Genomic DNA, 12793 nt, shown 5'->3' with positions numbered 1-12793 from the left:
TTCCGTACAAGGAATTAAACTCAGGGAGCCCGGGGCCTGCTGTGCTCCACTAAGCTACAGTATCAGCCATAGGTCTTGTAAATATTTGACTTAAATGCCAGTGGTTAGGCCCTGACTGGTCTAGAGAAGCACATCCCCCCCCCCCCATGCTTCATTTAAAAATACTTCTTTTATTTATTTTTAGTTGTGTGTGTGTGTGTGTGTGTGTGTGTGTGTGTGGGCTTGTGCACGTGTGAGTGTAGATGCCACAGAATCCAGAAGACAGTGTCCTAGAGCTGGAGTTACAGGCTGGTGTGAACTGCCTCCCCCACCCCACTCCCACCTTGTGGGTGCTGGAGACCAAACTCTCCTGCATGAGCAGTACACGCTCTTAACCACCGAGTCACCCTTCCAGCCCTGGAGTGTTTTATTTTTAATGCCATGTGGGGTGAAGCCATTTTCAGTGTGTAGTGGGTCACCTCCCTCTGTGTGAGAAGCCACGCCTGCCTCCTCAGCATCCTATCAGCACCTCGTCCAGGGCAGCCTGTTTTCTACCTAGAAGACCATGCTGAGTAGGGAGATGGGGAGACTAGGTTTCTTCTCTGGAACCCTATCACATGTATGCAGGGACCCTATAGCATGTATGCAGGAACTCATCAACATGTATGCATAGGTCTGACCTGGTCCCCACAGCTCACTGAACTTGCTGAGTTCTTAAAGGAGGGCGCTGCTACCACACTAATCCCACCTTCCCACTGAGGTTAGATGGTCTTCGGAGACACTCAAGGTTGGATCGCGTGGAGTGATTAGCTGTATCACAGAGGCGGCCCTCAACAATGTGATGAGACCCCGGGCTGAGAACGGCGGGTGGGTGGCAGACCACACTGCTTGACTTTCTTGTCCCGAGTTTCTCGACTGAAGGTGTCTCTCAGAGAAGGGACAAAGGTGGGCAGGTTTTACAGAGTGGAGCTAAGCTTGTCGTTTTACTAAAGGAACTGATGGGTTTATCCAGATTGAAGCCTACCGTTCAGAGTCATCATCCAAGTATCGTTTCCCCCAAACACTGCAATATTATTCCACAAACCACAGATTCTTTTCTGTTCCATCTCTCAAGACTAATAATGTCTTTGCCCACGTTATTATTTCACACTGCAGCCTCTGCCTGAAGCCGCGAGTGTAGCGAGACAAGGGAGAGAGCTTTTGAAGATTACGGTGGGCAAGAGCGACCTCTGCTGGGCGAATGGGACATACTCGCACCCGCCCTGGACTATCCCAGAAAGACTATGCGATGCTTGTGGAGAAACAGAAAAAAAAAAACACTTCCGTTTCTCTTTCTAAACTATATGGGGTTAAAAATCAAACACGTAGATTTACCTTTTCTTAGTAGTGTTGTAGAAACAAACCATGTTACATGCTCCCCACTTCTCCAATCTATTGGCACCTACGTGGTTTTTCAGAGAGCCTCTCAAGTCTTGCACACAGGTTCTAGGAACCCCTCACTGTTGACTAGCTAAAGGACTTCTTTCCTATCTACCTGCCTGCTGGAAGTCCAAGCTGTTCATGCCCAGGCAGGAGCGTGTGTTGCCCACTTCTGATAAGTCTGAGGTGAGGGGCAGGCTCTCACGCTGTATTTTCTCGACTCCTTGGAAGTAAGGTGAGTTGGGGACCGGTCAACGTGCAGGTCAAATGCATTCAAAGAGACATCGACACCCCCCTTTTTTGTCAGGCTTTCCTCCTTGATTGCAGAGGAATTTGGATAGTTTCAAGACTGTTGGTCCTTAACTTGTGGTGGGAGAACATTGTGAATACTTTTGAAAATAATGAACTGAAAATGATCAAACTTATCAGGAAAAAAAAAAGTCATTAACTTTTCCCTGAAAAATGAATTTCTGCCTTTAAAAATCCTGATTTGCCATTACAAAAATATGCTGGAAGACTGGCAAGGCATGTGTGAATTTGGGGGCAGGAAGTTATTAACGGTTGGTAGGCAAGCCTTTAATTTTGGAATGAGTAAGTTAAAATAAGTTAATTTTAGAGGTTTCTCTGTCTATATGAACATTTACCAAAGGATGGGGTTAGGAAACTCGTGGGAATTTCCAGCTTCCTATCCATAAGGAATCTGGCTGTTCTCACGGTAGAGACAGGTACAGTTGATCACCCGTTGTGCTCCTTAGCTCCACCCAAGCTAGTCATCTGAGAAGAGGGGACTTCAGTTGAGAAAATATCCCTATCAGATTAGCCTGTAGGCAAGCCTGTGGGGTATTTCCTTGGAAGAGCCCAGACCACTGTGGGCAGGTGGTTCCGGGTTGTAAAAGAAAACAAACTCAGCAAAGCCAGAAGGAGCAAGTCAGTAATCAGTGTTCCTCTGTGGTCTCTGCTTCAGGTCCTGCCTCCAGGTTCCTGCCTCCAGGTTCCTGCCTCCAGGTTCCTGCCTCTAAGTTCCTGCCTCCAGGTTCCTGCCTCTAGGTTCCTGCCTCCAGGTTCCTGCCTCTAAGTTCCTGCCTCCAGGTTCCTGCCTCCAGGTTCCTGCCTTGGCTCCCCTAATGATGGACTGGGAACTGTAAGGCAGATAAACCCTTCACTCCCGAGCTGCTTTTAGCCATTGTGTTTAGCCAACTAAGACACCCCCACCAGTGCAACCCCGCTTCCTCCTCCACCAACCTGTATCCACCAACTCTGTCTCATCTCCTGAATGGTACTAGGAGAAAAGCTGCTGTGCTTTTCTTATGGTTGATCCAAGGATCTGGTGTGATGAGATGCTTGGTTTCTTGGGTAATGCAATTGGAAAGGAATGGAACCATTAATGTGGGGCCTCATGGAGGATCCTTGGGTTATTGGGTGTGAGTTCTGGAGTGGCCGCTTGGGTTCTCGGGAGAGGATTGTTATAAAAGAAGGAAGCCTGACATCTCTACTTCAGGATGTCGTCACATGCTTGCTCCCATCACTACTATTTGCCTTGCAGTGATGTAGCCAAGGGGCAGTCACCTAGAGCCCGTGCTTTTTGGACACTTGATTCTCTGAAACATCGTGATAAGTAGCCTGTCAGGTATTTTGTGTGGTGATGCAATGTTGACTATTTTTTAAAATGTACACACAGATCTAAAGATAATGAAGACAGCGTTCTCCACCTGTGAGGCGTGCTGTTGGGGAGGGGGGAAGAATTCTGACCCGTCAAATTTAGAGTTTGCACTGCTCTGTCTTCCTTCCAATCTTACATTCTCAGATGGGCCCATTGAGGGCTACAGCATCCTATCTCCGGGCACTCACTAGGATCACAGTACAACAGTGTGAACTCTGTCAAAGCTAAGTAGCTCTCAAAGCTAAGTAGTCAACTCTTAGCAAAACCAGCTTCCCACCGTTTGCCCTTGAACCTTGTGGCAGGATTAAGGAAGTGTTTTTCTCTTCAGTAAGCAGGTTGCTCACTTAAACCCCTCAGCAGAGCTGGCTAATCGGCAGAGTTTGGGGTTGCTGTTTCTATGCTACACCAATGCGCAGCTGGTCCTTGCCTTTCCATTTGGTCCTGTCTCAGCAGGAGTCACAGATTGAACTTGACACTCCCAAGGCTCCCAGGAGAGGTTTTGAGAGATGGCATACGTTCTTTTGAAGTGAGGCCTTTCTCTACTTCAGTCTATTCTTTAGATCAAACCCTCCTCATCACACCTGCCCTTTTGAGAGCACCACTGTGCATGGGACAGTTTTTACCTTTTCTCCCCAAAGAAAAAACGCGGGGGGGGGGTTGAGAGAAAAAAAAAAAGACTGTTTCATAACAGCCAACTTCAAATACAGATGAAGGTAATAATACCAGTGAACATCTCCACCAACTTTCATCTACAGAGCTCAAAGTATTTGGTAAACATTAATTGATTCTCACAACAGCCTGGTGAGGTGGGGGTATTATCTTATAATAATATATAAATACTGGCTGCTCCATGAAAGCTGCTACTTAAAAGGGACAAGTCTCCTGGATCAGTTTCAAAACCAGTCTTTTCACCTGGTCTAGACCTCGAAGGTTTGGGTGACACATTGGAGAGTACCCAATTTTCTAATAACATGATATCCCAGAGCGAACAGACGCCCCCTCTCAAGATGATTTCTTTAATGCTGTTAGGGGTTCTTATCTATCTGGAGGACCTTTTTCATGTTAAAAACAAAACAAAACAAAACAAAACACGAATTGTGGCTTAGTCCATCTAAGTTGTTCTTAGTCTCTGTACATGAAAGAATTCCAAAGTGCTCTCGCGCCTGAAGCTGAAGCGTGAGAATCTGGGATCCTGTTTCAAACGCCTGCGGATTTGGAGGGATTGAGACTGCTTCAGGGTTTTGCAGCGTTTTCTTCATCATTTTAAAGTCTGGGCAAATCTTCCAAAACCCAGTTCCACAGCTCGTGAGAATGCTTGCCAGCCAGAGTTTCCACCCAAGACACTGAGCTTCCCAGGGCTAAGCAGGACCGGACTTAAACAGGCTCCTGGATGTGTCATCCCAAAAGGAGGTGGCCTCTTTTTATTTTGGATCGGTGTCTTCCTTTTTCTCTGGCCATAACCTCCCTGAGCAAAGCCAAGGATATTTACTTTTTTTCCAGTTGCTGATCTGAAGCTCTCAGGGTTGATTTCCCAGTACCTCTAGCTCAGTGAACCTCACTAGACCTGCCCCCGACATCCCCCGCCCCCCGCCCCCCCCCCAAACCCCAGTTCCATTGAGATCCCACCTCCTGATCATGACCTTCTTCCATGTGACATTTGGCTGGCTTTTTGAATCCTGAATGCTCATTTTTGGGGGTTGGCCGGTAATGTACGTTTTCTGTACCTTTAGCCCACCTTCTATGTGGTAAGCTCTCTGGTAACGTTCATTCAGGATTTGTGTTGTTGGGTTGAAATGTAAAAATTTCCCCAGACTCTGGCTGAGACCACTGTTTATAGTCTTGGTTGCACAAACCCGTTATGTGCATTACTCCGAACTGATCCCAGCAAGTGAATCATTCCACCCAACCACACAAGGAACCATTTGGACCGCTTCATGGCGGAGCATTGACTTGCTAAGTATATCTGTCGGCGGCCATTGTCACCGACCTCCCTTAGCAGCCTCAAGGGAGATAGCCTGGTTTTGGGCTCAGAACTTTGGTGGAGCTGATGGCCTCCAAACTCCAAAGTGGGATAAACCAGATTCTTCCCCTCTGTTTATGTTGGCCCGCCGGGTCCCTTTATGGAGAGAACGGTCCAAATAAAGTGCTTCCTCTGTGTATTTTGACAGGAAACACACTTCTGCGCTTTCCTTTTGTTGTGTGTCTTGCTCTTTTCTCCTCGAGTTGTTTAAATATTTTTGGTAGAGTGACATATTTATTAATCCACTCTTCCCTGCGCGAGGCATTAAGTGATTGGCTCTCCGGTAAGGCCCTCTGGGAAAAGGTGGTTTCTCCAGTGAGAGTTAATACTATTGCCACGATTCATGTAAAAACCACCGAGACAATCTCTTAAAAATGGGCCACGTTTATCTAAAACAGCTGGGAAAGAGAGCACACAGGCCCAGCCAGAGGCAGCGGGGTCAGAGGTCAGGGTTAACACCGATCTCCGTGGAACTTTGAAGCTGACGTTTTACAGATTATACGTGTCTCGGTGCACAGTGGGCATGGCATATAAATTGGACTTAGGGGCCCCGATTTGTTCTCTGCGCTTTTACGAGCCCACGGAGCTCCTCTTTGAAGCGGCATACGCAGAAAATAAAAACTCATTTCGATGTTGTGGAACTATTTACGATAAATCACATTTATACCCGGGGATTTGTGAAAATGTAAGTTCTCTCTCTGTCTCCACCCCCACCCCCCTCGTCCACCCACCCCCCATGCGCACACACATTCATGGAGTCAGGTCACTTTATTTATTTATTTATTTTTATTAAGCCCGTTTCCTTTCTCCATGCTCTGACTTCAGGATGGGACACGAGGCACAGCCACGTCCGGCACCACGGGGCAACTTTGTGAGACCTGTGAGGTGGATCACCGGAATGAGCTACTCGTTCCGACGTTACCCCCGCCCCCCCCCCAGGAAAACTCCTTGATACCATGAAATGCTGGTTCTAATATGGCCCTTCTGCACTGGAAGACAGCGTCTGATTTCAAAGGGATTAAGTTCCACTCTGGAACTAATTATATCATTGGTTTTATGGATCTTTTTTTTTTTTAAGTTGCTAGGTGTTTTAACTGGAGAAGGCTGGGGACCCAGGGAGAGGCTTGTCCTGGCAGAGACTCTGCCACGGGCACTTCAGCCACCTAATTAATTCTCAATAAAAGCTCGCAATAGTTCATTTGCTCTCAACCCAATGTAAATCAAACAGAGACAAATAGGTTAAAATTAGAAATGTGTGATGGAAGCCATGTTTATGGGTCAAAATTACCTTTCACCCTGGAAATAACACAGATTGATAGAGAGGAAAATGAGACCACACAGGTTTTTTGTTCAAACAGATTCAGAAATGAATTAAAAAGACTTTCTTAAGAGGGAAACCTGCAGCCGTCCCTCAGATTTTCTATCTATGAAATAATGTTATTTTAATATAAAAGTAGAGTTGGAAAAAAAACGTTACCTTAAAAATCACAGAATGAAGACATTGGTCCCATTATTCCAGGTGGCCTGAGGCCCCTCACTTGCCTTCAGGCTTACCACGGCACAGGGGCCAATCATAAAAACGCTATAAAGTTATTAAGTTCCCAGGCCTAAATTGGCAGACATACCTACCCCGTGCCACATTCCTTCAGCAACTATGTTTCAAAGCACGGCGTTCTAACATCAAATAAGCGGTTTTACTTTTATGAGAACACTGACATAGATTTCCTATGAGTTTATAATGATACTTCAATCTGCCAATTAAAATATCCAGACAATATAGATATCGCTGGCCCCATCCATTGGACTAATATTATTATTAAGGCTCTCTCCAGGATTTTCTATTTGCAAAATATTTTGCAGGCTTTAATCATTTTGAATTGCCTAACGTTTGCCGATTTTCTTTGTGCTTTTCTCCTATTGCTCAGACAACCATTCCAGTTTAATAGACAAACCGCTCCTGTGGTGAGGAGTGAAATGAACTAAATTTTTAGTGCGTTGGAACGCTAGTCACAAAGACTGTGAGGAATGGCCATCGAGCACTGAACACGGCCATTGAAAGCACCCCTATATTCTATTTTTACTTCACTTTTGCCAAGTTCATGAAGCAAATTCCTCTTTCTCTCTCACTCCGGCTTTTCTTCCTGCCCCAGAGGAACGAGGCTGCTGCGGCTGTAATGTCTCCTAATGCACTATAAACGCAGTGATGAATTGGACACAGGCTGGCTTCTTCTGAGTGGGAGTCCATTATCCCGTCACAGCGTTCCTTTCCTGTAACTTAATTTTTATTGTAACAAATGGCTAAGCACCGAAAAAATGAAACTCGGTGATAGGCCGAGCTGAAGTGGCCTTCTGATGCTAAGAGCAGCGGAGTGACAATTGTTTACAGCTGCCTTCCACGGGGCTCTCTGCTGACATTCACTGCCCAAATTGGGGTTATCAAAAGCATTTTCTGGCTGTTTATGGAAGTCCCTCATTCACAGTGACTGGCTAACGATATTATATAAAGTGCTTTGCAGAAAAGCTCATGCCAAGAGTAAGAGCGGGAGGCAGGTTCACAAACTTAACTGTGCCTTAGAATTACCTGGAAACTCCGGGCCCCGCCTCCCACCAAAGGGCATGTGGCACAGTCTTTGGAGGTCCCCTAATGACATTTTCAACCACCGTCTCTGCTGATGGGTCGCTTAGATACTGAGGGACCCACTTCACCTCGCGCTTCTGGTAATCTATCTTCTCAATAAATGTCTGCTGCCCACTTGACCCTTACTTTACAACAAAGCACTTCTCATTGCCCTCCCCTCCTTTGGTTTTCTTAGAAATGAAGGTAATTCTCTCAAGTCCAAGTTCCCATCTGAAGATGATCTAGTCACCTTCAGTCCATTCTCTCTTCCTTTGTTTTATAAAGTAAGATTCATCAATATGTCATCATTCTGTTGCTGATGAGGAAAATATCAACCTGGCACCCACAGAGCCCCCAAATGCAGTAAGTTTGGGTTGTAATTAACTTGGAGCTCCCTTCTGCATCGAAAGGCATAGGAGCCACCAACTTCCTGAAGTGAGTCTGTGACCCAGGAAAGGGAAAGGACCACTGTCCTCAAAGAGTAAAAACTCAACAGTCTTGGCTTCATTAATATGGACCTTATGTGTCCATAGGTGGTTGGCTGAGAACCTGCCTCCAAGCACAGTAGAAGGTGGGAATGAACTCCTGAAAGTTATCCTCGGACCTCCACATGGGTGTGAGCACCCTTACATAGACACACACACACACACACACACACACACACACACACACACACACTACATACATATACAAAAATAAAAGAAAAATTGAAAAACACTACAGCTTTGTCACTAAGTAACAGTTTATAATATATAATAAAACTTACCTTTGCCGTTCTGAAGTATTGGCTTATTTTCTGACGTGTGTGGTTTAACAAGTAATGCCGTTGCACTTTCCCAAAAGCACGATAATTTTCATAAGGAACATTTAAGAGCAAAGAGACCCTCCAGGATTTGTATGCCGTGGTTTAAATGGAGGGACGCCTTGGAAGCAGAACGGGATTGAAGCAATCCCAGGAGACCTAGGTATCTCTGCCTCAGTTTACCGTCCTTTAGTAAGGGCCCATCAGGACGGTGGAAACAGTCGTTTTCCCTGGTACTTGAAGCTGGCATTGCTTTGAAATACCCCAGATTCATCTAAATAAGGGCATACCTGCAGATTGCCATTGTAGGAGTTTCCAGCCATTATACTTCCTGTTATTGAAACTTCACTACAAATCTTTGAGAACTCTATTGCTCCACGAAATCTAGAGGAACAAAATGAATGATGGAGCGGGGAGGGCGACGGTGGCAAGGCTAAGGCAGAAGAATTGTGAGTTCAAGGCCCGCCTGGGCTTCATAATGTAAACCCATCTAAATAAATAAATAGAAGCACAGACTTTAAATCCCCTGGTTTTCAAAGAAAGTACAACCTTTGGGAGTAATCATTGTTAATAGTTACAAAATAATGGGAGACATTGCATCAAGTATTTTACTAATACCTGATCAATTTCTGAGATTAGACAAGATGATCTCGAAAGGACCTTCATGTGTTTCACCCTAATCACAACCCACGAGGTGTTAAAGGGGTTAATGAGGTCTCAGCTCATTGTCACTAATTATCTTTAAGCTGTTGTCATCACTTCCTAACTGTTAGGCTTCTGCCAGCTCCACTGCTGTGGGTGCCCAACCCTAGAGTAATCGCCTCCCCAAATACACACCCCAACAGTAGTGCAGCTCACTCCACTGCCAGGGGTGAGGTGGGGAGGGCGCTGAGGCCGAAATCCCTGCTGTCACCAACACCTTTGCGCACACAAACACACACACGCTTGCACACAAGGAGCTTTTAGAAACTTTCATCTTTTTAAAAGGGCAGGAGAAACATCTATAAAGTGCTGGCCTGGCCTGCAGGAGGGCCTGGCTGAGGCAGCATGGGTGGCTGAGCTGTATGAGAAACAGATGTAAAGCTCTCGGGTACCAGGGCAGGCCATTGTCTTTACAACCAAATCAACCAGCCAATTGGAAGCAATTCATGTCCCTACTACCCTTCACCAAGCAACCCCTGGCCCCCAACCCGCCAAATGGCAGTCCCATCTGGATGTTGAGCCCAGGAGCAGAAAGGGGCATCCACCCAAGCTAGAGAAGCTATGATTTAGGTTCGCACTTCACCCAAGCCGGATTCTTCACCGTGATTCATGTTGCGGTTTGAATCAGCAGGGAAGCTCTTCCTCACACTTCTGGTTTTGTACATTGTACGGTCAGACAAGTAAACATTCATCTGTTGCCATTTACAGCCATATTGTTTCAAAATTTTTGTTTTGCCTGGCCCAGGCATCCTTTTGGAGTTGGTGAAAAACATGGGCCCGGCACAACGGGTCCTTGTTGGTGTGGTCTCTTAACCACAGTTAGATCTTACAGAGTTCAGGAATCCGATTGACCCCAGCCACTTTGGAAAACTGGCAGTTTCTCATGAAAAATAAACAGGCATCTGCCTCAGCAGTTCCACTCCTGGGCATTACCTAAGAGAAATGAAAAGATGTCTCCACAAAAGAAATTATGCAGGAATATTTGCTGCAGCCTTATTCATAATAGCTCTAGATTGGAAAACAACAGATCATTCATCCAAGGGAGAAAGGGAGGATAATAGATTGACTATTCCGGTGTGAGACTGCTACTCAGCAAGAAAAAGGAATGGGCTACTGATACAAGAGAGAGAATCCCTGAAACATTATCTTCATCAAAAGAAGCTGAAAAGAATAGTCTGTGATCCATTTCTACGAAGCCCACCGACAATCAGAGCTGGTCTATAGTAAAAGAAGTCTGAACTAACAGGGGATCAGTTGACTGTGATAGGCACAGAGAAACTTTTGGGGGTGTCTGGGAATGTGGGGACAGTGTGGTCAGTGACAGGCTTACAGTGCAAGCTCAGTTGCTTGAGTTTGATCCCCAGAACTCACATAAAAAGCAGGGCGTAGGGACATGTGTCCATAATCCCAAAGCTGGGGATGGGGAGACAGGAGGAACCCTGGAACTCTCTGGCTAGTCAGCCTAGCCTAATTACTTAGAGCCCAGTGGGAAACCCATCTCAAAACAAACCAACCAACCAACCAACAAACACAAAAACCCAAAGTGGATGGCATCTGAGGGACTGTACCTGAGGCTGATCTCTGGTCATGCATTTGAACAGATGCACACACACACACACACACACACACACACACACACACACACACACACTCACACTCACACACTGTATCTTATATCGAATGATGGTCAAGTTTTTAAACATAGTTGACAACATACATCGAGCAGAACCTCCAGGGTTTGCTTACGGTATTATGTTATATATCATATCTCAAGGTAAAATCAAAAGTTAGGTATTTGGGAAATACAATGGGAACAAAGAGAGGATGAAGAGATCCAGAAACAGAAATGGGAAGCTGCTGATAACGCCAAGGGAAGCTAAACTTATTGAGGAGGAGAACAGCTTGAATGTGTGTAGAAATCCCTGGCCCACAACTGTTTTTACAGCCACTGACTGCTGACTGAGCACCAAACATTGTGCTCATCACTTTCTCAAACTTTTTCTCATTGACTTGATTTTTTTTTTTTTTTTGATCCTCCAGTTCAGGTTTGGATTAATTGTGGTCGATGGCTCATGACACACGCACATCACTGACCCTTGCACAGCTAGATTTATTTAGTGAGCTAGTTATTTTCATCACAATGTGCCCTCCTGGGCCTGTCACTCCGACACAAATGCCTTGACTATAATCTCCTACCTCACTGTCTGATTCTCACATCTGCTCTCTCGTCTTCCTACCTAAAGCCTGTGTTGATGTCTGATCTTTTAAACACACACACACACACACACACACACACACACACTCATGATCAGGCGCTCAACTACCAAACTCCACACATGCCAATATGTCCAATCTTACATATAATTTTATTGATCCCACATGAGCACATAAACATAAAGTTCAATGCTATTTAGCTCTAACTTTATGATGAAATGTTATACATAATCTTGGGGTGGGGACTTACTTCTTTTTCTTTAATATTACATTGCTATAGTTTATGTTACTTATTATGTACCTTTGTATCTTTTCATCTTTGCCACCAACCTGTAAGACAGGTGTTATCCGCATTCGTAGAAGTTGAAGTTGGGGCTCAGATAATTTAATTAACACATCCAAGGACAGAAGAAAGATTCAGCCCTAACGCTCTTTACCAAGATGCTATGCTATGCTCTCCACTCTATGGTGCCACTGCCTGTGGCATATGGCTATCTATATGTAAACATAAAAGTCATCAAGGAATCCAGGTTATGAGTATGCGACATAATCATCCAAGTCCATCTAATAACTTAGAGGTACTCTGGGAGATAAATATAAATGTGTGTATTTAATTTCAATTATTTAGTCCTCTAAAACTCAGACTATCCAAGCAGGGATTGTTTTGAGAAAAGCCTTTGGAGAGCAAGCTCATGTGAGCGTGCGTGCGTGCGTGCGTGCGTGCATGCATATGGGGGTGTGTGTTCATGTGCACTTTCTGGAGAATGTCTCAGAACAGCATCCTTATTTTATTTTAATCTCATATACTAAAAGGGTAAATGCACAGACATTGTTTAACCAAGTCCTTGCTCCTCACCTTATAACTGTATACCAGAGGCCATGGAAACTGGATCACCCTCTCAGGATGCCATTACAACCAAGCAGAATCTCATTAAAAATCAATTCCTTGGGTCCATAAAGCCAGTTTATTTTATCTTCCTGGAGTGCCTGCTGCTAGCGGTTACATAGTTCCTTTGTGTGGCAATCTTGTCTGTTAAGAACATCGAACAAAACAGCTATTTAAAGATTTCCCATTTTATGTTAAACTTTGTAATTTTACAGTAGTTTAAGTTTTCAGGGTTTGCTTTCGAGTTTCAGGTATCTTGTTACATGTGAGAAGGAGCGTTGCCAGCCCCAGGGTCCTGTTAATTAAATATTTTCCTTTATAAACTAGATGTTGTCTGATGTGAAAGTCCAGATTGAGTGGAGCAGCAGGGTTTCAGAGTTTAGAGAGGTCAATGTGTCCAGTTGCGGCAGCTGCCCCTCAACTGCTGCTTTCTGGGGGCTAGGCGGCACCTAAGGTCTTCATCGGCAACAACACGAAACCCAGGGAGAAAGTCT

Source organism: Peromyscus californicus, unplaced genomic scaffold, assembly GCF_007827085.1.
Source record: "Peromyscus californicus insignis strain IS unplaced genomic scaffold, ASM782708v3 Scaffold_15__1_contigs__length_86483966, whole genome shotgun sequence".
NCBI classification, from domain to species: Eukaryota; Metazoa; Chordata; class Mammalia; order Rodentia; family Cricetidae; genus Peromyscus; species Peromyscus californicus.
The sequence above is the reverse complement of the archived record's forward strand: the minus strand, read 5'-3'. Positions refer to the sequence as shown.